Raw genomic sequence first — 27,843 nt, forward strand, 5'->3', positions numbered from 1 at the left:
AGTAGCCTCACTGAATTGATGAGATGAAGATCAGAGTTTGGGGAGGCTGAGGTGGTGAGAGGTAGTAGGGCAGCGTTCTGAGGAGGAGGAAGCTATGCAGAAAAAGAGCTCCAGAAATATGCATAGGAATCTCTTGAATTTTTGCTGAGTATTAGGATACAAGTGTATAGAATGACGCTCTACAAGTCTGGGCAAGAAAAGACTTTTTAGTTGTAAGCTGAATAAATCCCAGAGCACACATGAAATGGGAAAGTGTTTGTTGTCTGACTAGCCAAAGGGGAGTCCTCATTCAGCCCTGAAGCATTCAGTGGAGACCTTGGAGGCATCACAAGTTAGAAAGCAGGGCTGAACTATCCTTGGAGTGAAGGGTACTCTGGACCAGAGATGGAAATTTTTTGTTAAATTTTCAGACAGCAAACATTTTAGGCTTGCGGGTCATATATTCTCTGTCACAACTAATCAATTTTAGTGTGAAGGCAGCCATAGACAATAGATAAGTGAATAGGTATGGCTGAGTTCCAATAAAACTTTATTAACAAAACTAGGTGGCTATCCTGTAGGCTGTAGTTTGCAGACGTCTGTTCTAGAACAGTGCTGTCTAGTAGAAATATAATGCATGCCACATATGTAGTAAAAAGAAATAGAGAAAATGAATTTTAGTAATATCTTTTACTTAACAGTATATCCAAAGTGTCATCAATAGGTAATCAATATAAAATTGTTAATGAGATACTTTGCATTCTTATTCTCATACTAGGTCTTCCAAATCCAGCATGTATTTTATGCCTTTATCACATCTCAATTCAGATTAGACACATTTCAGTAGCCACATGTAGCTAGTGACTACCTTATTGGACAGCATAGTCCTAGCCTCTCTCTAGTAAAGCTTAAAAACAGATCTTGAAGATTAGCAATGAACTTCACTGCCTAGCAGAAGAAAGCCCAATACTATTTAAAGGAAGACAACATAATGCAAACATTTAATAATGTAATAACAATGCCAGCATCAAACAAAATTACTAGATATGCTAAAAAGCAGGAAAAAATACTTGTAACAAGGAGAAGAATCAGTTAAGAGAAACAGACCTGGAAGTGACAAGGCAATGGAATTAGCAGACAAGGATGTTACAACATATTTTATTATTGTGTATAAATATTTAAAGGAAAACACAAAAACAGTTGGGTATGGTGGCTCACACCGATAATCCCAGCAATTTGGGAAGTTGGAGTGGGAGGATTGCTTGAGCTCGTAAGTTCAAGATCAGTCTGGGTAACAAAGTGATACTCCATCTCTACCAAGGATAATTTAAAAATTAGTTGGGTGTGGTGGTGCATGCCTGTGGTCCCAGCTACTTAGGAGGCTAAGGTGGGAGGATCATTTGAGCCTAGGAGGTTGAGGTTGTAGTGAGCTGTGATTGTGCCACTGCGCTCCAGCCTGAGTGACAGAGTGAGACCCTGTCTCTAAATAAAATAAAATCAAAAATAAATGAAAACACAAAAATAATCAGAAAAAAATGAAAGATGTAAAAAAGAACAAAACAGGACTAAATACAACATCTGAAATGAAAATTTCACTAGATGGGATTAACAGCAGATTAGGCAATGCAGAAGAAAAGATTAGTGAACCTACAAATATAGCAACATTACCTATGCAAGATGAATCACAGAGAGAAACAAAAAAACTGAAAAAAAAATGGTGAACAGAGACCCAGTGATCTGTGGGATAATATCAAGCAGTCTATCATACATGGAGAAAAGGAGAAGGGACAGAAAAAGTATTTGAAGAAATGATAGCTGAAATATTTCAAAATTTGATGAAAACTGTATTTCATAAATCTAAGAAGCTTAATGAACCAGGAACTGAAAAAAACTCATTAAAAAAAATTTAGGTCTAGGCATGGTGGCATGTACTTTTGTAGTCCCAGGTACTAGAGAGGCTGAGGTGGGAAGATTGTTTGAGCCTAGGGTTTGAGACCAGCTGGGGCAACATAATAAGACCCCATCTCCATAAATAAAATGAAATAAAGAAACAAAGGCACATAATCAAGTTGCCGAAGACCAGTGTTGCACAGAAAATCTTAAAGGCAATCACAGAAGAATACACATTATATACAGAACAGACATCAGAAGGATCACAGACTTCATTTCACCTCCAGCTTTGCAAGCCTGAAGACAATGAAATAACATCTTCAGAGTGCTCAAAGAAAAAGGCAGCCTAGAATTCTATATTTAATGAAAACATCTTCAAAAACAAAGATGAAATAAAGTTTATCAGACAAAACTTGAGGGAATTTGTTGTCGGCAGATATATACAACAAGAAATGTTTAAAGGAAATTATTCAGGCGAAAGCAAAATGATACCAGATGGAAACTTGAAAGACACTCTTTCAGAAGTGGTAAATATGTGGGCAAATAGAAAAGACTGTGTTCTTATTTTTAAATTTCTTGAAAAGCTAATTGACTGCATGAAGCAAAAACAGTAACACTGGATTTTTGAGATATATCAAATATATATGAATAGAAGTGAAATATTTGACCACAGCTTGAAGGACAGGATAGGGAGAAATGGAAGTCTATATAGATGCTTCTTAATTTATGATGGGGTTACATCCTGATAAACCCATCGTAAGTAGAAAATATCATAAGTCAAAACTGGCATTTTATGGACACGATGGGATGCAAAACCACAAAACACAGTATCAAAAAACACTGGCAACACAGTACACTGTAGAGTATCTGTTGTTTACCTTCGTGACTGCATGGCTGACTGGCAGCTGTGGCTTACTGCCACTGCCCAGCATTGCAACAGACTATCACACGGCATATTGCTAGCCAAGGAAAAGATCAAAATTTAAAATCCAAAGTATGATTTCTACTGAATGTGTATTGCTTTCCCACCATTATAAAGTCAAACCATCGTAAGCCTGTAGCTATAAGAGTTTTACATTACATATCAAGTAGTATAATATTAGTTGAACATGTATTATGAGTTAGAAATGCATATTTTAAAAAGTAGGAAAATTATGAAAAATAAAGTTCCATGTATATACATAAACATATATGTGTGTTTGTGTATATACATATATATGTATCTCCAGCAATAGAGATAAAATGAAATATTAAAAAGCACTAATTAATTCAAAAGAAGCAGAAAAAAAGAAACAATAACAAGGAGAGATGAGTCTAATAGAAAACCAATAACAAATAGTAGATTTAAATTCAGCCATATTGATAATTATGTTAAGTGTAAGTGGTCTAAACACTCCAATTAAAAGTCAGAGATTGTCAGACTGGTTAAGAAAAGCAAGATCCTATTATGTGCTGTGTACAAGAAAACCACTTTATAGAACAGAAAGTTAGAATTAAAAGGATGGAAAAAGATATACTATGCAAACATGAATTACAAGAAAACTAGACTGGCTATGTTAATATCAGAGCAGACAATATAAAAAGGAATAGTACTAGGAATAAGGAGGGACTTTTCATAATGATAAAGACATCAATTCATCAGGGTGATATGACAATCCTAAATGTACTCGAACTTCAAAGTACATGTAGCAAAACCTGACAGAACTGAAAGGAAATTTTTTTAAAACCCCACAATTACAGTTACAGATTGCAATACTCTTCACTTAGCAATCAGTAAAGAAGTAAGACAGAAAATCAGCAAGGATATAGAAGACAGCACCAGTCAACTGGACCTGACTGCACTCTGTCCAATGACAGCAGAATATATATTCTTTTCAAGTTCACATGGAACATTAACCAAGAGACTACATGTTAATCATAAACAAGTTCCAACAAGTTTAAAAGTATTGAAATCATAGAGTATGTCCTCCACTCATAATGAAATTCAATTAGAAATCAGTAACAGCTATTTGAGAAATCTCCAAATATTTAGGAATTAAGCAATAGACGACTAAACAACACATGGCTCAGAGAAGAAATCACAAGAGAATTTAAAAAATATTTTGAACTGAATAAAAATGAAAACACACATATCAAAAGTGTGGGATGTAGATGTAGCTACAGCAGTGTCTCAAGGGAAATGTAAAATATTAAATGTTCATGTTAGAAAATATGAAAGGTCTAAAATTAGCAATCTAAAATACTGCCTTAAAAAATCAAGACATGGAAGACAAATTAAACCCAAAGAAAACAGAAGGGAGAAAATAACAAAGACAAAAGCAGAAATCAATAAAATAGGCCCAGATGGCTTCGGTTGTGAATGCTATCAAACATTTAAGAAAGAAATATACCAATGTTTTACAAACTCTTTGAAACTAGGAGGATGAAATACTGCCCAGTTCATCTTATGAGGCTAGCATCATCTTGGTGTAAAATCTGACAGATATTACAAGGGGATAAAAGAGAAAAACAGCAACTAGAAACTAATATTCTTCATAAACATAGATGTAAAAATTCTTAGCAAAATACTAGCAAATTGTGTGCAACACTCTCTTAAAGAAATAATGTCTCATGGCCAAGTGGGGGTTATTGCAGGAATGTATGAGCAGCTAGAGGAAGACTATTGAAGGTGGGGGTGTATGACAATGGGAAGTACAAATAAAAGTAAAATGAGAGCACCTTTGCCTCCAATAGTCTTGATTTCTATTTTGACTGTGGTCAACATTACTAAGCATTTACCACATTCCAGGAAACATGTTCAGAGCTTTATGTGGATTGTTTTGTCTTTATTAGAACCCCATGAGGTAGGTACTGTTGTTGTGGGCATTTTATAGATGAGTGAACTAAGACACAGAGAAATTTGAGAACCTGTCTGCAGTCCCCTGGCTGTTAAGATTTGGATCGATGGTTGTCAGACTTCAGACCCTGCACTCTTTATTAATGTGCCACTTTGCACAGAACTGCTCATTTTCTTTGCTTTTGCCTAGCAAGGCTTATTTCATCAATCTGAAACACTTATCCACTTTTTTGGTCCATAATTAAGAACTGATCTCTGAATCAAAATGCTGACTACTTTCAAATGCAGAATATTTCCAAAATAAAAGTATGTTTCTTAAATTACAAAAGTCATAATAGGACACTGGAAGATATGTTCCATTATCCCCTCCTCAATTTTGATGTGGTTACAAATATTGTGGTGTCCAAGAAGTGGAAAAAAATCCTTTCCCCTCCTATGTGTAGAACAAAATGCTTTTACTTTTCACTATGTGTAGACCTAGATTTCAGTGCTGGCACGGTGGCTTGATGGCATATAGACCTGGGCAAGTTCTTTAAGCCCTGTGAGCTTCATTCCCCATTTGTAAGATGGAACAGTTCTGCCTTCCACACAGGATAGTGTGAGGATTAGAAAGCTATCTAGGCACACTTCAATTTTATTTTCTTCCCTCTGCTTTTCCCTGACTTTTTCTCCTCGATGCTGCTTCCCCGGAGTCTCAGAAGTTTGAATCTCTCAAGAAAAATGTTTATCAAATGTTTAATTTTTTAATTTTTATTTTCTATGTTGACCTTATCTTACATAATTTCAAACTTGTTTTGACCATTGTCCACTGTAAGAAATATGCTTTACTTCATAAAGCAGTACATACATTATACACAAATGTATGTATTATCAACGTGATCACCCAATTTACAGTACACACTGGGAAAGTTATTATTTTGAAAGTAATAACTACGCTGGGCCAATAAGAATAAAGCAGGGTGTTCTGGGCAAATTGGGCCACATGTCCCCAAATCACTTGGCCTTATGTATTTGGATGCACTCTGTTTTCTTGTATTCTAGCTAATTTAAAAAATGCTTTTCAGGACCTATTACATTAATTTTGTAACCCACTAATGAGTCTAAACCGAGCATTTCTGCTTACCTCTAGAGAAGAACTTGTCTGACTACTCCAATATTCTTGCTTGCAGAAGTGCTGAAGATGAGCATACACACATACGGAGAATTTCTAGAGAATTCAGCTGCTCAGAACAAGGTGCATTCCAATTGCCAGAGCTACACTCATTCTAACTCCCTTCATTCATTCTCTAGCCATTCTTTCATTCACTCATTTGTCAAATGCTTTGAGCGCATTCTGTATTACCAAATGCTGGAAGCTATCAGACACTGGGTGCTGGGACATGGTTTCTGCCCTTGAGGAGTTCCTGTGTTCTAGTGGGACTGACACAAAAATAATCACAGGACAGGGAAATGAGTGACACCTTAGAGGTGAACAAAAGGCCTTAGGAACATGGAAGAAAGATCCACCAGCTGTGCCAGGGAGAGGGACTGGGTTCTGAGGAATAGAGTTAACATTGAAATTGATGAAGGTCTTGAGCAAGATGTGGATGCACTCAGGGAGTGAGAGGAGCTACTCAAACCGGCCAGCACGCTGCTCAAGGCAGCTCACAAGCTGATGTACACGATATTTTACTACCAGAGTTAGTATGTATGTGTATCTATTTCTGTTGTTTTTCTCAAACTTAGGTTAAACTTCATGAGCTTATGTCACTTCATGACACCCCCTCTATGTCTATCTCCCCAACCTAGTTTTTTTTTTTTTTATTTTGAGACAGAGTTTCACGCTTGTTTCCCAGTTTGGAGTGCAATGGCGTGATCTTGGCTCACTGCAACCTCCACCTCCCAGGTTCAAACGATTCTCCTGCCTCAGCTTCCCGAGCAGCTGGGATTACAGGCGCCCATCACCATGCTCAGCTAATTTTTGTGTTTTTAGTAGAGATGGGGGTTTCACCATGCTGGCCAGGCTGGTCTTGAACTCCTGACCTTGTGATCTGCCTGCCTCGGCCTCCCAAAGTGCTGGGATTACAGGTGTGAGCCACCGCGACCGGCCTCCTCAACCTGATTTTTTTAACATACAACGAATGGGTGTGAGTTCCCTCTTCTCCTTTCTTCTTTCATCCAACTTACCCAGCTCTCTTTTTCTTCACAGCACTTTTCATCTTCTAAGTACACTATATAATTTACTGATCTATGATGTTGACTATCTGTTTCTTCCTAGAATGTAAGGAGAAGATTGGTCTGGAATTTTTTTTTTTTTTTTCTGTGGTGTCTCCCGGTTCCTAGAAGGGTGCCTAGTATGTACATAGTAGGTTCCTGATAAATGTTGGGAATGCCTTGAAAGGATTAGCAAATTTCCATATCCAGGACATAGTTGTCCTCTTAGGTTGGAAGGAAAGTGTAAAGAAAAATAAAGGCCTACAAAGGATCATTTCTAAAAGCATCCTTTTCCTCTCCTGGTTTCAACGGTACTTACTGGTCATCTGCTCTGGGTTAGCCCTGCTCTCAGATTTCAAGAAGAGCAAAACAGATCCCATCCTATTTTCATGGACGTCTCCTGCCAGAGTGGAAGCAGATGTTAATGAACTATATTATTGAAAATTTGGGATAACTGCTAAAGAAAACAAGTGGAGTATTTTATGCTTTTGTTATGAAAGCATGAAATAGCAGCACATGACGTGGCCTGGGAAGCCAGGGAAGTTATTTTTAAGCTGAGTAGAAGTCAACTCAGTGAAAGAAAGGAGTGGGAGAGAGAGCATTCAGGCAGAAGAAATACAATGACAAAGGTCATGGTGTGGGAGAGAGAATGGCTGAGTGTCCCAGGTGTGGTAGGAGCCAGGGTGAGGGAAGAGGGCCTCAGCATCATAGAGGAGGTAGGTCGGGCAGACCGCACAGCTGGGCACATGCACCAAGGGGTTGGCCCTTTAGCCAGAGAGCAAAGAGGAGCCATGGGCAGGTTGAGAGCTGGTGAGTGAAGAGAGAGTGTTGGCTAAAGCATGGACAGTGGATTGGAGAGTATGGCAGAGAGGATATAGGGAAGCAAGGTAGGAGGGTGCTGCCATGGTCGAAGCAAGATGTGATAGTTGGAGTGGAAATGAAGAGAAATGGGCAGATTAGAGAAATATTTAGGAGATAGAATTGAAGTTAATGGTTGTCCTGATTCCAAAAAAATGGGTGACAGCTTGTCCGTATAAAGTTTTGAATGTGTCTACAAACCAGAATGTAAATAAAGCAGCATCTTGACTTGTTTGTCCTTATTCTTTGTGATATGTACAAACATATTAGTAAAGAAACAAGCCTGCCTCTGGTTGGTGGGCCTTCTGGGAAGGAAAATGAGAAATACTATTGGGCAGTCCTGGTGTAATTGAGGGAGAGATAATAAAAAGGTGTGTGTGTGTGCACACTCTGGTATGGAATCATAGAACCCTGCCTCACCTCTTTTACACCCTTTCTTCTAGGCCTGCTTCTTTCTTTCCACATATACTTTTCAGCATATACCCATTAAAATCAGTGGTTCTTTATTTTTTATATTTTTATTTATTTATTTATTTATTTATTTATTTATTATCCTTGCCAGCAGGAAGTCAAAAATCAGTAGTTCTTAATGTTCCTTGGCCCCTATCCTGAGAATAATGCACAACCAATAAGCACAGAACATTTTATATTATATGTCAGGGGCCTTGAGACCACAGGTTGAGAATCTCAGGATAGCAGAGTTTATAAGAAAGCAATTCATAGACAAAAATACATTTAGTCAATAAATATGTGAAAAGCTGGTCAAGTGCATTAACAACAACAACAACAACAAAAAGCCAACAGAACCAATCATGAGATAGCATTTTTCCTGTCTCAGATTGGCAAAGTTTCAAAGGCTTGATAGTTCCCACCTTTGGCCATTGTGGGCGGAGATGGGCACTCTTGTAATAACCCTGGGCGAACATAAAATGAAACAACTTTTTAGAGAGCAATTAGGCAGTAGCTTTCAAAATTTTAAATGCATAGGTTCTTTAAACCTACTAATTTGAAGTCTAAGAAACTGTCCTTTAGGAAAACAAACATAGATATGCAAATAGTCAAGGATGTTCACTGCAGCAACAACTAGGAAATTAGGAACTGCTTGAATGACCACCAACAAAGAAATGGTTCAATTAATTTTTAAATATACCCATCCCATACAGTGGAATGCTGTGTAGTCAAAAAGAATGAGATCTATCTGTACTGATAATTAAGTGAAAAAGGCAAGTTGCAGACCAACATATGTGGCACAATACTTTCTCTATTAGAGAACTCACAAAACATTATTTGTGTTGGACATAAATGCCTTTTTTTTTTTTTGGAGATGAAGTCTCGCTCTGTAGCCCAGGCTGGAGTGCAGTGGCACAACTCAGCGCACTGCAAGCTCTGCCTCCCAGGTTCACGCCATTCTCCTGTCTCAGCCTCCTGAGTAGCTGAGACTACAGGTGCCCGCCACCACACCCGGCTAATTTTTTGTATTTTTAGTAGAGATGGGGTTTCACCGAGTTAGCCAGGACGGTCTCGCTCTCCTGACCTCATGGTCCACCCACCTTGGCCTCCCAAAGTGCTGGGATTACAGGCGTGAGCCACTGTACCCGGCCCATAAATGCTTTTGTATATATTTGTGTATGCTTAGATAAAATATACGTGGATTTCTCTGAAACTCATAACGGGGATTAACTCTGGGGAGTAGGTTTTGGTTGAGGAGATTGAAATATTCTCCTTTTAATTTTATGCACTTCTATACAGTTTGAACTATTTTAAAATTTGAGCTGTGCCTCAGTCTCCTCCCCTGATTAAAAGAGTTCGGTGACATCCCAGTGTTTTGGGGATCAAGTCCAAACTCCTGAATGTGGCACTGCAGGTTTTCTTGGCCTGGCAATGTGTCTGCCTCTTCAGTATCTTCTGCAACCCTCCAACCCGTAGACTCTGTTCTCACTGGAACTCACTAGGATGTGGGGTTCCCCAGGTGCTCTGTCGCCCAGGCTGGAGTGCAATGGCGCAATCTCGGCTCACTGCAACCTCCTCCTCCCGGGTTCCAGTGATTCTTGTGCCTCAGCCCCCTGAGTAGCTGGGATGACAGGTGTGCACCACCAGACCCAGCTTATTTTTTCAGTAGAGACGGGGTATTGCCACGTTGGCCAGGCTGGTCTCGAACTCCTAGCCTTAAATGATCAGCCTGCCTCGGCCTCCCAAAGTGCTGGGATTACAGGCGTGAGCCACTGCACCCGGCCAGGATTCTCCATGACTTCTGACACGCTTTAGCTTTACAGAGGATGCTCGTGGCCTGTAGTGGCATCCTCAGCTGCCAAGGCTCAGTGTGTCATCTTATCTGGAAGATTTGGCCCACTCACCTCTATCCATCTGGGTACAGTGCTGCTCCTAAATGCTCCCAGGTACCCCAGGCATACCTCCTGTGTTCTATCACTTGTGCCCTCCTGGGTATCAGTCTCCTGTTGCTCCCTAGGTGACAGCACACTGAAGGCAGAGGCTGTGCTTTGCGTCTCTGTGTCCTTATTGCATGCATGGCTCACTACCTGGCCCCAGGAGGCCCTCCCTCGGAAAGCATCCACCCCCGACCCCCACTTCATGGGATCCACTCATTGGCAGCCTCAAAGAAGTAAGAGAGACTGAGTTTTAAGTCCTTGCAAAGGCTGGGCATGGTGGCTCACGCCTGTAATCCCAGCACTTTGGGAGGCCGAGGCGGGCGGATCACGAGGTCAGGAGAGCGAGACCATCCTGGCTAACTCGGTGAAACCCCATCTCTACTAAAAATACAAAAAATTAGCCGGGCGTGGTGGCAGGCACCTGTAGTCCCAGCTACTTGGGAGGCTGAGGCAGGAGAATGGCTTGAACCCGGGAGGCGGAGCTTGCAGTGAGCGGAGATAGCACCACTGCACTTTAGCCTGGGCTACAGAGCAAGACTCCATTTCCAAAAAAAAAAAAAAAAAGGCCTTGCAAATGACTTCTTTACATAGAGTCTAAATTAAAATTTGGAATCACAAAACACAGCATTTTAGAATCTGGAAAGGATTTAGGAGTTATCTAGGGAAGTTGTTTTCAATCAAGAGTTGGTGAACTAGTACAAGTCTGAGGCACAGTTTTCACACTGCAGGGCAAAATGAGAAAAACATGAGCAATGGAGCAGATTAAAAAAATAAAAATCAGGTTACATGCATTACGTTTAATGAGGTTTCTTATTCAGAGAGTATGTTGCCCTCCTCCCATTTTAAGGTTATTTATGGATGATATGCTAGTAGGTGGTTGTGGTGTGTTTTTATTTCCTTGGTAACCCTGCATTAGTTGTTAGTTCCTTCTTGATTTTTTTTTTTTGAGTTTAATTGGTCTATTAAATCTAAAATTCTGGAAACCCTAGCTCTTGTGTCTTTCCCCTCAGAACTGAGATCCAGAGAGATGATGACTTTGCCCATAAACCGAACAAATAAATACATGTGTCAGTCCTGTGTCCTTCTGCTATGGTATGTAGTGCAGTTGTGTACTTTAAAAAATATTGTCTATATTTGGTGTGATTGGTTTTCTGTTCAGCATTTTAAATTCAGAAATGAACCAGTCAGTTAACATATTTGTTGTATTGCAATTGGAAACAGGCTTGCTCTCTCAGAAGCGTCTGTAACCATATGGTATTACTGTCTGTCAGTATTTGGTGAAGTTTTAAGAAATGTCAGAGTTCTGAAGTTATATATTAAATATATGTAATGTTATTATTGACTTTGATATGAAAATAAAGACTGTTCTCTTTCAATTTTTGAATGCTTACTAAGTTTGAAGATGCTGTAAGCACCTTAAAAAAGAATTTAAATGACTGAATTTGGCTATTGCTGTAATTCTGCTTTTTAACATCTGAATACTGTTCAACTGAGAAATTCCACTTCTAAGAGCTTATCATAAGAAAATAATGAGAGATACATTATGCAGAGATGTATGTACAAAGCTGTTCATTAAAGCATTTGTGTTAAACATCAGAAATATCTTAAATGTCCAATAATAGGAAATTGGTTAAATACATTTTGTTACAGTCATTTAATGAAAAGTACTTTGGTTATTAATAATGGCTGTACAGTGGACCCTTGAACAACATGGGTTTGAACTTTGCAGGCCCACTTATGCATGGATTTTCTTCCTCCTCTGTTGCCCTTGAGGCAGCAAGACCAACCCCTCATCTTCCTTTCCCTCAGCCTGTTCAACGTCAAGACTACGAAGATGAAGACTTTTTTTTAAATTTTATTTTTTGAGACAGAGTCTTGCTCTGTCTTTTAGGCTGGAGTGCAATGACGTGGTCTTGGTTCACTGCAACCTCTGCCTTCCAGGTACAAGTGATTCTCCCGCCTCAGCCTCCTGAGTAACTGGGACTACAGGTGTGTGCCACCACACCGAGCTAATTTTTGTATTTTTACTAGAGACAGGGTTTTGCCACGTTGGCCAGGCTGGTCTCAAACTGCTGACCTTGTGATCCACCCGCCTTGGCCTTCCAAAGTGCTGGGATTACAGGCGTGGGCCACTGCACAGGGCCAAAGGTGAAGACTTTTATGTTGATCCATTGCCACTTAATGAATAGTAAATATGTATTCCCTTCTTTATGATTTTCTTAGTAACATTTTCTTTTCTCTAGCTTACTTTGTTGTAAGAATATAGCATGTAATACATATAACATACAAAATATGTATTAATTGATGGTTTATGTTATTGGTAAGGCTACTGGTCAGCAGTAGGCTGGCAGTAGTTAAGTTTTGGAGAAATTGAAAGTTATCTGCAGAATTCTGACTGTGGGATTTGTGGGGGGATAGGTACCCCTAATCCCTATGCTGTTCAAGGGTCAGCTGCATTTTTATCTTTTACGTTCTTGTCTAAATTTTCTAATTTTATCTACCACAATTATATTTATATAACTAAAAAGTGATAAAATTTGACTAGCTCAATGCTTTGTACAGAATAATGTTCCTTGTTTTTTTTTGTTTGCTTTTTTTCAACTTGACATTGTTGGTTAATATAATTTGACAGCCAATCAAAGTTCAGTATATGCAGATTCTAAGTTGTAATTTTTCAATTTCACCTTTTACATCTTCTATTTTTATGTAATTTTTCTTTCCTGAGACTGAACTGCTGTAAATCAGCACATAGTCCAAGGGGAAGCTGTCATTTTCGCTTTCAGCACTGTGCTCTCATGCAAGTTCTTATTGGAGGTTCTAATTAAATATCAATAGGGACAAGCACCATAAACTCAAAGATCTACAAGACATTTGAAGAAGTAATTATCTAAATATTTCTTTTTCTCCTTTTTTTTTTTTTTTGAGATAGAGTCTCACTCTGTCTCCCAGGCTGGAGTGCAGTGGTGTGATCTCTGCTCACTGCAACCTCCGCCTCGTGGGTTAAAGCGATTCTCCTGTCTCAGCCTCCCAAGTAGCTGGGATTACAGGTGCACACCACCACGCCCAGCTAATTTTTGTATTTTTGGCAGAGATGGGGTTTCACTATGTTGGCCAGGCTGGTTTCTAACTCCTGACTTCAGGTGATCTGCCTGCCTCGGCCTCCCAAAGTGCTGGGATTACAGGCGTGAGCCACCACGCCCAGTCAATATTTCTTTTTTTCTCTAGACCCAACTGCATCTTAGCTCAGAGTAGGAATATTGGCCACGGGATTTTCTAGGCTTGCAGCCTGTTGGCCTAAAAACTAGAAAGAAGCATCCTTAGTGTTTCCAGCCCCAAAGTAGTCTCCTTGAAAAAGGAAGATAGTAGGAGCTTGATTATATCGTGACTGTGTATGCCTGTGTCTGTGCCCACTTGTGTGTGTGCCAGAGAGGGAGGGAAGGTGAGTTGGAATGGGTAAATGGGTTTCTGGTATCTTTGGCACTAGGTTAGTTTGCCTTTTTATAGCTCACAATCTCCAATCGTTCTTCCTAGTAGCTATCCTACTTTTAAATAAAGAATTAGGCTCGGCACGGTGGCTCATGCCTGTAATCCCAGCACTTTGGGAGGCCAAGGTGGGTGGATCACCTGAGGTCAGGAATTCGAGACCAGCCTGGTCAACATTGCAAAACCCTATCTCTACAAAGAATACAAAAATTAGCCAGGCATGGTGGCGGGCGCCTGTAATCCCAGCTACTTGAGAAACTGAGGTGGGAGAATCGCTTGAATCTAGGCGGCGAAAGTTGTGGTGAGCCGAGACTGCACCACTGTGCTTCAGCCTGGGCGGCAGAGTGAGACTCCATTTCAAAAAAAAAAGAATTGATTACTTGTTCTACATCTGATTCTCTAGATTGGAAGAGACACGAGGGCAGAACCATGTCTTTCCCTCTCTCCCACTATTTCCTCAGGGCCTTTTTGTATATACAGTGAAGATTTCATAAATATTTGTTGAATGAATGCCTGTATGGGTTTTAAAAACTTGTCTTTCTCCTCTTTTTTTTTTTTTTTTTTTTCCAACCTGGCTAACAGCTTCTATGGCTGTTGTAGCTTGCTTTCTTCTTCTTCTTGCTACTTCTTGAAGCCATTTCTAGACGAGAACGACACCATCAGACTGCAAGAGGTACTTGGCTGCTGCTGCAGCAGAAGGTAGGCCCACCCTCCATCTGTAGTGATCTCAGAAGGGCGGGATCTAGGCCTCAGCCTTGTTTGTGGATTGAGGTTTGCTCCTCCTTTTTTTCTAGCTGTTCCTAAGCTCTAGGTAGTGCTGTACCAAAAGCCAAGGATCTGTCTCAACGTCTGCAGTAACACAGGGCTGCCCTAAACACAGTTGCCTTTTTAGGAAAACTGATTTGGATGAGAACAACCATCTTTAATTTGTGCAACGTACTGTCTTTTATCATGGAAGCGCATGGTGAAGGCAGAGGTTTTTGTTTACTGCTGTTTCCACCCTTAAGAACTGTGCGTGAATGCCCGCTCTGTGAGCCCTCAGAATCCACTGGCCGAATGAGTGCGTGAAGGAGGAAATGTGCTCAGAGCTGCTGTGTGTCATCCTGTGTTTGAAGTGCTCTTGCAGCTATCATTCATCCAGTTAAGAATTTGAAATGTGTGCTATTTATGATAAAGGTGACACTTTGCTTATCCTTTCCCCAAAATTACAGTTCTAAAACTTTCCTATACAATCCTTCTAAATTGGATGACAATTGTCCCATTTTCCTTTTCAAGATGTACCAGACTATTAATATTGGTGACCATGGGCTAGGGAATATGTTCTTAATAAATTTACAAATCTTCTGATCAACTATGGACTTTACAAATAGAACAAATCAATTTTTAAATAAAATACTCTCTCTCTCTCTCTATATATATATATATATTTGTTTTTGTTTTTGTTTTTTTTAGACGGAGTCTCACTCTGTTGCCCAGGCTGGCACAATCTCCAATCGTTCTTCCTAGTAGCTATCCTACTTTTAAATAAAGAATTAGGCTGGGCACGGTGCAGTACAGAATCTCGGCTCACTGCAACCTCTACCTCCTGGATTCAAGCAATTTTCCTGCCTCAGCCTCCAGAGTAACTGGGATTACAGGCATACTCCACCATGCCCCGCTGATTTTGTATTTTTAGTAGAGATGAAGTTTCACCATGTTGGCCAGGCTGGTCTTGAACTCCTGACCTCAAGTGATCCACGGCCTCGGCCTCCTGGAGCGCTGGGATTGCAGGCATAAGCCACTGCGCTTGGCCAAATGCTCTACTTTTTAATCAATGTTTTCCATAATAGGGATTTTTGCTATGTGCTTTAGAAATTAGAGAACAAATGGTGATAATATATGCTAAACTTAAAATTAGTATGCCTCCTTTTATAGACAACAAGAACTTTGTCACTTCCCAGTTTGTCTTGTCATTCAGGAGGCTCAGAGCTACGATCTGTGCCCACTCGTGCTGCCTATTCTTAACTTTGATTTCCTGAAGCAGGGATTTCATCTCCATTTCCCCTCATCACCTGTTCTTTTAACTGTTTAAAAACAGCATTACATTTTGTTGAAAGTGGCCTCAAATTCTTTTTGGTAGAAGGGAAATTATAATTGGTGAGAAGAAAAAAATGTTCCTAACTATTCTCAGGTGCGTTTAAGGGCTGCATTCCATGATGCTGTCAGTGCCTCTTTCAGCTCACAGGATATCAGCCCTCTTAATGAGCCTGATGTTGCTAGTATCACAGGCACCGGAAAATATGCACATTATGCTGGAGCAGTAGAATGCAACAGAAAGAGTCCTGGGCTTGAAGTATGCAGAACTGGTTCTTGTTACAACTCCTCTTACTAGTGGGGTATGTTACTTAGCCTACTTGGGCAAGTTACTTAGCCTCTGTGTGCCTCAGTTTCTCTTCTATTGGGTATAAAATCATGTGCGATACCTATTGCAGTGGATTCTCATGATGTGAAATGACATAATGTATGCCAGTGTGTGTTGTAAACATTGCAATTGTCTGCAATTTTTTTTTTTTGAGATGGAATCTCGCCTTGTCACCCAGGCTAGAGTGCAGTGGCATAATCTCAGCTCACTGCAACCTCCGCCTCCCGGGTTCAAGTGATTCTCCTGCCTCAGCCTCCCATGTAGCTGGGATTACAGGCGTGCACCACCACGCCCAGCTAATTTCTGTATTTTTAGTAGGGACAAGGTTTCACCATGTTAGTCAAGCTGGTCTCGAACTCCTGACCTCATGATCCGCCCTCCTTGGCCTCCCAAAGCACTGGGATTACAGGCATGAGCCACCGCACCGAGCCAGTTGTCTGCACTTTTGTGTCCCCCACAAGTCTGTAAGTTCCTCAGAATCAGGGGCTGCATCTTGTTCAGATATGTGCTCCCAGGGCCTGGTTTTTTGACCTAAAGATGCACTTTGAGAGAAGGTCCTAGGCCGGGCGCAGTGGCTCACACCTGTAATCCCAGCACTTTGAGAGGCTGAGGCAGGCGGATCACCAGAGGCCGGGAGTCTGAGATCAGCCTGGCTAACATGGTGAAACCCCGTCTCTACTAAATATACAAAATTAGCTGCGTGTGGTGGTGCACGCCTGTAATCCCAGCTACTTGGGAGGCTGAGGCAGGAGAATCGCTTGTACCCAGGAGGTGGAGGTTGCAGTGAGGTGGGATTGAGCCATTGCACTCCAGCCTGGGTGACAGAGTGAGACTTGGACTCCAAAAAAAAAAAAAAAAAAAAAGAGAAGTTCCTAAATGTAGCTGACACTATGTTACTCATTGTTTTCTTGCAGAAAAGCCTACTGGTGTTTGTTTATTAACAAACCAGGTCATTTTTCAGCTGGGTTTCATTGAGTGCCTTCTGTGTGCTTTCTCTTGCCCCTGGGGTGTTCAGCTGAGAAAGAAGTATGGATGATAAGCAAAGAAAAATGGAAACCCACACATTATAGATTCATATGTGTCTGAGGTCACAAAATGGTGACTTAAGGGAAAAATCTGCTTCTAGACATGATTTCTTTGACTCAAACACTAATTTTTAAAAATGTAAACCAACAATTTAAAATCCAGAAATTTAGATTTTGCTTTCTCTTGAAAATGTACAGAGCTGGTCACACCAAGTCAGGCCCTCCGTGGAGACAATGGAACAGTGTGGCACGGCTGCAGCCACTGCAGGCTTACCACGGGGGTGGACCCATCATTCTTCATCCTCTCCCGAACACCAAGGCAGATAGGAAGTGCTGCTATCATCACATTTGTTATGCTTGCACTTAGGTAGCATTTATTGCATACCAGGCACTAGTCTGAGCACTTTGGTTAACTATCATCCATCTGTCTATCTGTCTGTCTATCTATCTATCCATCCATCTTTCCATCTATCTACCTAGCTACCTACCTATCTATCTATCTTAAAGGTAAGGAAGGCTGGGTGTGGTGGCTCACGCCTGTAATCCCAGCACTTTGGAAGTCCAGGCGGGTGGATTGCTTGAGTCCAGGAGTTCCAGCAGTCTGGCCAACATGGCAAAACTGTGTCTTTACAAAAACCACAAAAAATTAGCCAGGTGTGGTGGTACATGCCTGTAACCCCAGCTACTTGGGAGGCTGAAGTGGGAGGATCACTTGAGCCTAGGAGATCAAGGCAGCAGTGAGCTGTGATGAGGCCACTGTGTACCAGCCTGGTCAACAGAGCAAGACCTTGTTTCAAAAAAAAAAAAAAAATAGGCTAGGTGCGGTGGCTCATGCCTGTAATCCCAGCACTTTGGGAGGCCAAACTGGGTGGATCACCTGAGGTCAGGAGTTTGAGACCAGCCTGACCAACATGGTGAAACCCCATCTCTACTAAAAATAGAAAAATTAGCCGGGCGTGGTGGTGCCTGCCTGTGGTTCCAGCTACTTGGGAGGCTGAGGCAGGATAATTACTTAAACCCGGGAGGTAGAGGTTGCAGTGAGCCAAGATTGCGCCACTGCACTCCAGCCTGGGTGATAGAGTAAGACTCTGTCTCAATAAATAAATAAATAAATAAAAATAAAGGTAAGGAAAGTGAGGCACAGTGTGTGGTGGTCCAGGATTCAAACCCTGGCTAACTGGTTCTCCAAGTTCTTGCTCGTAACCGCTCAGCTATATCGAATCTCAGTACTCCTGTTGTGGGGAAGATATCAGGCATCAAGCCTAATAGAAATGTAAACTTGTACCTGAGTCTCTTTTCCAGGACACCATGTTCTGTTTAATTAGAGAGGGAGTCATAAACGAAGTGATTTTGTAGAATTTTTCTTTTTTTTTTTTTTTTTGAGATGGAGTCTTGCTCTGTTGCCCAGGCTAGAGTGCAGAGGCATGATCTCGGCTCACTGCTACCTCCAACTCCTGGGTTCAAGCGATTCTCCTGCCTTAGCCTTTCTGAGTAGCTGGGACTACAGGTGCCCACCACCACCAACTGGCTAATTTTTATATTTTTAAGTAGAGACAGGGTTTCACCATGTTGGCCAGACTGGTCTCGAACTTCTGACCTCAGGTGATCCGCCCGCCTTGGGCTCTCAAAGTGTTAGGATTACAGGCACAAGCCACCGCGCCTGGTGTGATTTTGTAGAATTTTAAAGATAAAGAGTCCAGGCCTGTTAAACACACCATACAAAGGCCTCTTTGGAGATGCCGGGGTAGCACATGTTGAGAGAAAGCAAGGTTAACTTCACCGAAGACGGGTGCAAACAGAAGCGCTGCAGCGGAGACCCATGACTTGTAGCTTGGATCAGATACCTGAGGAAAGTAGATTGACCTGGGTGCGTTAGGGAGGGCGGCAATAAGGCCCTGTTTGACCAAGGTGATGTGGGCTGGATCGGCATCCTTACAGGAGTCCTGCCGAACTTCATTCATTGCTTTCACAATATAAGTCAGTCGATTTTGTAACACAGGTGTCCCTATAATACTGGCCTGACTGTTTACTTTGCTTCAGTCCCTGAGCATATGAGCAAATACTTCAGGCACTATAACGAGCAGAAACTTGAGACAGAGCTTATCTTGTAATGCTAGGTCTTGCATCATATCCAGGGTGTGGTGTTACTTTAGATGGCAAGTTAAATAATTACGTGTTTTCAGATTGAGCAAACAGTGCCTGTGCTCTGAGAAGGCTAAGGATCTATACTTTGAGAGCCCAGTAAATTAACTTATTCAGTGGGACAGTAGGCTCAGGACATGGGTATGTCAAATGGTCTCAATAAATTACATATAAAAACATACACACAGATACATACATATGTGTGTGTATATAGATATGTATGTGTATGTATAGATATATACATATGCATGTGTATGTAGAGAGATATATATATGCTTATGTTAAATATTTATGTATCACCTTGTATATGATCATACTTACTTACAAAACAGCCCAGAAAAGCTTGGAGATGTTAAGTGAATCAATTAAAGCTAATTCGGGCAAGCCTCAGTCATTGACCCACCCAATATGTACCGTCTTTGTGATATGTGATATATTTAGTATAGTAGTTTGTGTTTTTGATGTTCCCTAACATAATAAAGTAAAAAAAAAATAATGTTGAAAAACATGAGGGTCACCCTAAACTGCTTTCTTTAGAAAATACAAATGTGACATTCTTTTATTAGTTATATTATTGTCTTATTCTATTATTATTAATTCATTACATTCTTTTAAATAGCTACATTTTTTATTCTCTTATTCTATTACTCTTTCTTTCTCTTGGACAGAGAGATTGGAACTGTGTCTTACTCTGTGTTTTTTAATAGGACTTGTCAACTATTGTCATGCAGTGAATGTTCATAAGCATCAGCAGTGATGAAAGGCAGCCCCACCCCTGCCTGGGCTCTGTTTCCTTGGTTTATTGCTCTTAGATAATTTCTTCCTTTTTCTATTTTTGCATTTTCAAGAACAATGCAAGGCATGATAGTTATCTGATTCCGTTCTTTTAAAACACACTTGAAATATGACAATTGCTTGTTATTCTAGCTTGATAACAAATCTAGGGGCAAACTATTGAGCACTGATTTGTCCTTTTCTTCCTCATTCCAGCTACTATGGACCTAAAGTGGAGGGCTTTGACATTTTTTGCTTAATTGGGCTGCATGTCACTGCTGTTCTTAGAAGTGGCTCCGGGACGCAGGTGCTGGTTTCTTGGATCTCCTTTGCTGGAATTTTACGTGTCTTGTTTTGTTGCTGTACCAGCTTTGTGGATCAGCCAACATCCTTGACTTGCCCTGTGGGGAGTAAGGTGGGACACATCTTGGATTGCTCTATTCCAGGGGTGTCCAACCTTTTGGCTTCCCTGGGCCACATTAGAAGAAAAATTGTCTTGGGCTACACATAAAATACACTATCATGGCTGGGTGCAGTGGCTCACGCCTGTAACCCCAGCACTTTGGGAGGCCGAGGCAGGCAGATCACGAGGTCAGGAGATCAAGACCATCCTGGCTAACACGGTGAAACCTCATCCCTACTAAAAAATACAAAAAATTAGCCAGGCATGGTGGTGGGCGCCTGTAGTCCCAGCTGCTCGGGAGACTGAGTCAAGAGAATGGCAAGAACCCATGAGGCGGAGCTTACAGTGAGCCAAGATCGAGCCACTGCACTCCAGCCTGGGTGACAGAGCGAGACTCCATCTCAAACAAAACAAACAAAAAAACACTATTACTAAAATAGGTGATGGGCTAAAAAAAAATAAAACAAATCGCAAAAAAATCTCATAATGTTTTAAGAAAATTAATGAAGTTCCACTGGGCCACATTCAAAGCTGTCCTGGGCTACATGTGCCCTGAGGGCCGTAGGTGGAACAAACTTGCTCTATTCCCTTTGTAGTAGATGCCATCTAAGTGTGGGTCTCCTTTGCTTGGGTCATTCAGGTGTTCAGGACTTTTTATGCTCCTTTTGGAAGGTCCTCAAATGTCTCCATAAAGACATTTGGTGCACTTAAAGCTATGTTAGTGGAAGGATGAGATCACCTCCCAAAGGATGTGGGCCCTACCTTCTCAGAACCAGAAAAGGGAAGGCCATAACTGGAGCAGTAACCTACCGCAGCTGAGTCTCAGTTTCCTCATCTGTGAAGTGTGAGAGTCAAGCAAAATTGCCTCCAAGATCCTTTTCTGCTCAAATATTCATTGAGCCAAAGAAGGTTAAGAACACATATAAATTGAGAGTTCTATAATTTTAAGATTCATCTGGAAAAATGACACTGCAACCTCTGCCTCCTGGGGTGAAGTGACTCTCATGCTTCACCCTCCCCAGTAGCTGGATTTCAGGCACACGCCACCATGCCTGGCTACTTTTTTGTATTTTTAGTAGAGATGGGTTTTCACCATGTTGGCCAGGCTGGTATCAAACTCCTGACCTCAAGTGATCCATCCTCCTCGGCCTCCCAGAGTGCTAGGATTATAGGTATGAGACACGGCACTTGGCTGGGATTGTCTCTTTAAAATGGAAATGCTACTATCTACAGAGCAGCATTGTTGTAAGGATTTAGTACATGTTCATAGTACATTTGAGGTGCTACAAGCCTAGCTGGCCCATAGCAGTCATTCTGAAAATGGCAAAAGTTACTAGGATGACAGTAATCTTATGATTACTTGTGACCACATGGTTTTTGGACTAGCTAAGGGTTTGAAATAGATTCGATCTAAGGAAGATGACATATGCACAATTCTTTGAAGTAAAAGAAGGGCTAAGAAGGTAGAGCAGCTACTGAAATAAATGATGCAAAGGATGTGATTTTAAAAATTCCAATGAAGGTCTGGGCATGGTGGCTCATGCCTATAATCCTAGCACTTTGGGAGACCGAGGTGGGCAGATCACCTGAGGTCAGGAGTTTGAGATCAGCCTGGCCAATATGGTGAAACCCCGTCTTTACAAAAATACAAAAATTAGCCAGGCATGATGACGGTGCCTGTAATCCCAGCTACTCAGGAGGCTGAGGCAGGAGAATTGCTTGAACCTGGGAGGCAGAGGTTGCAGTGAGCCAAGATTGCACCATTGCACTCCAACCTGTGTGACAGGGTGAGACTCCATCTGAAAAAAAAAAAAAAAAAAAAAATTCAGATGAGGGGCTCTGATGGACGAGATAATTTGTTCATTTATTACCCATGTATACACTTGTAACAGTGTCAATATTTTGATGAGAAAATCTCATTATCAGTTTTGTGCCTTGTACATGATTTATCTCCTGGACACAGTCATTCTTGGTATTCAATGATGGTGACAGGCCAGGCATGGTGGCTCATGCCTGTAATGGCAGCACTTTAGGAGGCTGAGATGGGGAGACCACTAGAGCCCAGGAGTTGCAGACCAATTTGGGCAACATAGCGAGACCCCTGTCTCAAAAAAAATTAGCTGGATGTGCATGTACCTGTGTCTTCTCAGCTACTCAGGAGGCAGAGGCAAGAGGATCACTTGAGCCCAGAAGTTTGAGGCTGCAATGAACTGTGATTGTGCCACTGTACTCCAGCCTGGGTGACAGATTGAGACTCTGGTTTTTTTTTTTTTTTTTTTTTTTTTAAAAAAGATGGTATATTGATGACATATTGTCTCAGTCCATTTTGCATTGCTACTCAATATCTATCTGTATCTATATCTATATCTAGAGAGAGGTTTATTTGGCTCATGGTTCTGTAGGCTGTATCAGAAGCATGGCACCTGTATCTGTTCTGATGAGGGCTTTAGGAAGCTTCCACTCATGGAAGAAGGTGAAAAGGAGCTGGAGTGCACAGATCACATGGCAAGAGGAGGGGCAAGAGAGAGAGGGAACTAATAGAAGAAGAAGTCACTCATTACCAAGAGAAAGGCACCTAGCCAAGCTTCATGTTTGGGCCCCAGGACCCAAACACCTCCCACCAGGCCCCACCTCCAAACACTGGGGATCAGATTTCAACATGAGATTTGAAAGGAACAAATGTCCCATATCACGTGTGGTTACTTTTGTTATCCATATAGAGATGAATGTATCTGAAAAGACCAACCCAGGATAAGCAGTTCTTTTTTCCAATACTCAAATATGAAGATTGGCTTTATTTTGCAGCTACTGTCAATGTTTATTACACCTGTCAGGTTTATTGTTTCTGCAAACATCTTTTTTTTTTTGAGATGGAGTCTCGCTCTGTCATCAGGCTGGAGTGCAGTGGCACAATCTCGGCTCACTGCAACCTCCGCCTCCTGGGTTCAAGCGATTCTCCTTCCTCAGCCTCCCCAGTAGCTGGGACTACAGGCACCTGCCACCAGTTTAGTTTAGATCTTCTTTACCTGGGCTCTCTCTTAGGAGATGTTTCATGTCCTTGAAATTCTTTGCAGAATTGCTTGTGTATGAGCATATTTGTATTTTGGGGGAATGCTGGCCAGAGAAAAGGGATCAGACTCAAAACAACAACAACAAGAACAACAAAACACAAAAAAGCCAAGAATTGCCACTGAGGGTGTCTCAGACTAGGGAAGAATAAAAATGATGTCACAAGATGGAAAGATGGCATAACACAGGCACAGAGAGGTCCCTAAGTACCCATCTACTTCTGCAGCTTTCATACAACTTCCACATATTCTGCTCCCTCTAACACACAATGTAATGGTTGAGTCTCTGGCAAGTTTTTATGGTTTCAGATCAGCTCTTTATGACATAACCCAGGGTCTAGTTGAGTGGTCTAGAGGATCACTGGTGAATGGATGGATGTGGAGACTTTGCGCGTTTCCCTTTGTCCCTATAAAGGGCACCTTTGCTGTTTTACAGGAAGCCTAAAGTATCAGAGAATAAAGTTTCCAGGGAAATAAATGAAAATTGATTGGCTGGGCGCAGCGGCTCATGTCTGTAATCCCAGCACTTTGGGAGGCCAAGACGGGTGGATCACAAGGTCAAGAGATCGAGACCATCCTGGCCAACATGGTGAAACCCTATCTCTGCTAAAAAATACAAAAATTAGCTGGGTATGGTGGCGGGTGCCCGTAGTCCCAGCTACTGGGGAGGCTGAGGAAGGAGAATCACTTGAACCTGGGAGGCAGAGGTTGCAGTGAGCCGAGATTGTGCCACTGCACTCCATCCTGGAGACAGAGCGAGACTCCATCTCAAAAGAAAAGAAAGAAAAAAGAAAAGAAAATTGATTTTGACACCAACAACCTAAAAGTGTAAAGTAAAAGTGGCAGGATGAGATTTTTAAAAAAAGAAGAAAAAGTGCTTGATTTCCAGGTTTCATTTGCAAAGAGAATAAGTCCTTTGTGTCTGGCTTTGAAGGCCAGCAGGGGCCCCAGGGCCACACCCTAAGGTGGTTTTGGCTCTATTCACTCTCTTCCTGCTCCTTTCTCCTCCTCTCTCTCTCTCTCTCTTTCTCTCTCTCTCTCTCTCTCACACACACACACACACACACACTCATCTTTAAAAGGCACAACCAGGGCTGGGTGTGGTAGCTCACGCCTGTAATCTCAGCACTTTGGGAGGCCAAGACAGGTGGATCACTTGAGGTCAGGAGTTCGAGACCAGCCTGGTCAGCATAGTGAAACCCCATCTCCACTAAAAATTCAAAAATTAGCTGAGTGTGGTGGCATGCGCCTGAAGTCCCTGCTACTTGGGAGGCTGAGGCAGGAGAATCGCTTGAACCCGAAAGTGGAGGTTGCAGTGAGCTGAGATTGCGCCACTGCACTCCAACCTGGGTGACAGAGTGAGACACTGTCTCAAATAAAATAATAATAATAAAAGGCACAACCTTTATTATATCCCTAGTGTCAGGATGTGGAACATCTTAAGGAGATGTTGACTGCCATAAATCTAGACTGGGAAAGAAAGTGGATTTTAGATGAACCTGATTTGAAATACAAAACTTCTCTTTTAAAAAGGGAAAAAGATAAATAAATAGAATTTGCTAAGCCTCTGTTGAGTCCAAAGTTCCTATTAATCTATGAGGGAGTCAAAAACGCAAAGTTCATTCATTCAAAAAATTACTCTGTAATGCATGCTGGACATAGAGGTCTGGAAATTTACCTTCTGGTCTGGGAGACAGACCTCACATACATGAAAAACTAAGGGGTAATTCGGTATAATCAGAGAAGGGGAAGTCAGAAGAGTACATCAGATCATCAACAGACAAGTATCCAATGTCCACCAAAATACGTTTTATAAACCCACATAATAACATTATTTTTAATGTATGTGTGTGTGTGTGTGTGTGTGTGTGTGTGTGTGTGTGTTTCCTTTTAAAGCTCTGGAAGAAAACACATTGAATTGATGGTCATGGTTAACCTTTGGAGAGAGAGAGGAGACCAGGATGAAGGAGCCAGTCCAAGGTATCCTTAGTTTGACGTGTTTTGCATTGGTTTTGTATTTGGTGTTTTATGCCGGTGACTGGGAGTCTGGAGGCCGTTTTCTTCTGCAGAAAGCAGTTGAGGATTTTGTAAATATCCTGCCTTCTAATAGACCACATGACTTCCTGGTAGTCGGAGGTCCAGAGAGCTGGGTCTTTCCATTTTTTGAGTTTCCAGCATAGTAAAAAATGAAGAAAGCCAAAAGAATGTTACAGCCAGCACAAGCACCGTAGATTTTTAATGTTTATATTTAGCTGTTAAAGTTGTGTGATGAATCCTTCCCGTTGACTCTTGTTGGCATGTCTCTATGAGACCATCCAAAGACTACATTTTAAACCTTGAGCCAATGGCCCGCCCGCTCCCTCCTCCAAGTGACCCTGTTGCTGGCCCCAAGGAATCAGAAAAAGGCCTTGTATAAAACAGGCTGGCTGACTGGTGATGGGAGGGTGGTGGAGGCATGTTCTAGTGCCTTCAGCTCTTTCCCCAGGGTGTAAATTCTCTCCTAGGCAGTTGGATCTAGAGTTTCTCTCCTGCAAAATGGGTTTATTTCAGAACTATCTGCTGTTCTACAACAATGAATGGAAAAAATTTTACCTTCCTAACCATCCTCCCCGGCCTCCATTGAGGGCATTTAAGGTCAAACAGGCTTTTAATACACACGCTGTGCCCGCTCCACCCAACTCTCCCTCCCACCATGCCCAAGGGGAGAATTTGGGCCAAATGTATCACTGCAGTTTAACAGACCTGTAAAATGTCCAACCATTTTCTTTTTGAAGTAGGAAATGTTCATCCTGAGAAAAAGTTGCAAAGAGACATAAATATTAAAAATATGCATCTATTTTACCTTATAGAAAGGAAATGGATTTTGTTTTAAAGTCTTTACGTCTGTACTCAGTGACATTTTTGCATAAATATCTAGAGAATTAATAGCTTCAGCCAATTATGAACACACTTTTGACATGTTTTAAAGGAGTCTGTCCCTCCAGTCTACCTCTTTTTAATATTGTATTAAGAGTTTTATATAATCTAAAGTGTTCTCATTATGAAAGCACTAACTTGTCATTTGAAAGAATAGATTCATCTCAACAAATACACTCCAAAGTGAACCAAATGCTAATGCACATTTTATTGGATGAAAAGACAAACAACATAATTATACTTGAATTTCAGGGAATCAAAAGTAGTACAACAACAGCGTGTGCACCAGACTCCAGGGCAGGGTTCGTAAGTTAGCTATACGCATGCTCATTTTTCCAAGCTGGGGAAGTTTGCTAAAATGAGCTGAGGGCTACTTCACCAGACTGACAAAAAGGAAAATGTCTATCAGTTTTTCTTTTGTTCTCTCTAGATCCTGCTCAAGTGTACACTGAGCCAGCAGGTTCACCAGAAAGCTATTGAGCATTTGCTGGAACACATTATGCAGGGTGAATTTCTTCTGGAATGTTGCCAAGGATTTTTTATGCTTCTGTGGCAGGCATTTCTTGAACATTGTCATTTAGCCAAGCAAAGAAGATTTGCTTAAAGGATAGAAAATGTTTAAAAATTTTTGTTTGTTTAAAAATAGGTTAAATGGCAATATGATCTCAGGATAAGACAGAGAAAAGCACTTATTCCTCTAAGTGATCTGATTTGGTTAGTGATCTTTTGCGTTTAAACAGATTCATCGTTATTCCTAAAGTATTGCTATATTAATACTGTCTTCTAGAAAGTATCCCCCAGTGCCTACTTTTCTTTGATATCATTAGCTGTTTTTCGAAACTGAATTTGCTCTTCAGAGATTTCTCATATGTTTGCCTATAAGGAACTACTGGTAATAGCCAAGAAAATTTGGAGGTGCAGAGCACATGCTGAAATAGAATTTTTCACTTTCAATTCTAGAACTATGCCATAAAAAATAAAAACAGAAAATGTAAAAATGTCTTTATATTAGAGCAGATATTTTAAAAGTATTGCAAGTTCAATGATAAATTCTAAGGTTAAACTTGGACACATAAAAAATACAATATATAAATATCTCCCCAGAAATCATTATCTAATGAATAGTAAAAGCTGACTACAAACCATATCATTTTAACAAGGGTTTAACTATTACCAAGATTCTCATCATATGCTCTGGGATACCCAGTGATATACAAGGGTTCTCTCTAAACATGGGGAGGAAAAATTCCAAATGTTAGGATATGAATCTTGTCTTTGCCATTCACTAGCTGTGTGATCTTGGGTAAGTTACCTGGCTTCTCTGAGCTTCAGTGTCATCTGTAAAGCAGGAATAATAATACCTGGCTCAGAGGCAGGCGCGGCGGCTCATGCCTGTAGTCCCAGTATTTTGGGAGGCCAAGGCGGGTGGATCACTAGGTCAGGAGTTCGAGACCAGCCTGGCCAAGATGGTGAAACCCTGTCTCTACT

At 41.2% G+C, this 27,843-nt stretch overlaps 1 protein-coding gene across 4 annotated transcripts in view; it reads left to right on the plus strand.

Moving 5' to 3' along the window:
• LOC105487744 (putative uncharacterized protein FLJ13197) overlaps positions 1-27,843 on the plus strand; it is a 68,021-nt gene that overhangs the window by 22,630 nt on the left and 17,548 nt on the right. The window contains exon 3 of one of the 4 annotated variants that reach the window (XR_011621370.1): positions 25,336-25,419. The exons of the other annotated variants lie outside the window; for them this stretch is intronic. The gene's annotated coding sequence lies outside the window, so the exon portion shown is untranslated. The remainder of the gene's footprint in view (positions 1-25,335; positions 25,420-27,843) is intronic. 4 annotated transcript variants of the gene reach the window in all.

This window comes from Macaca nemestrina, chromosome 3 (assembly GCF_043159975.1).
Source record: "Macaca nemestrina isolate mMacNem1 chromosome 3, mMacNem.hap1, whole genome shotgun sequence".
NCBI classification, from domain to species: Eukaryota; Metazoa; Chordata; class Mammalia; order Primates; family Cercopithecidae; genus Macaca; species Macaca nemestrina.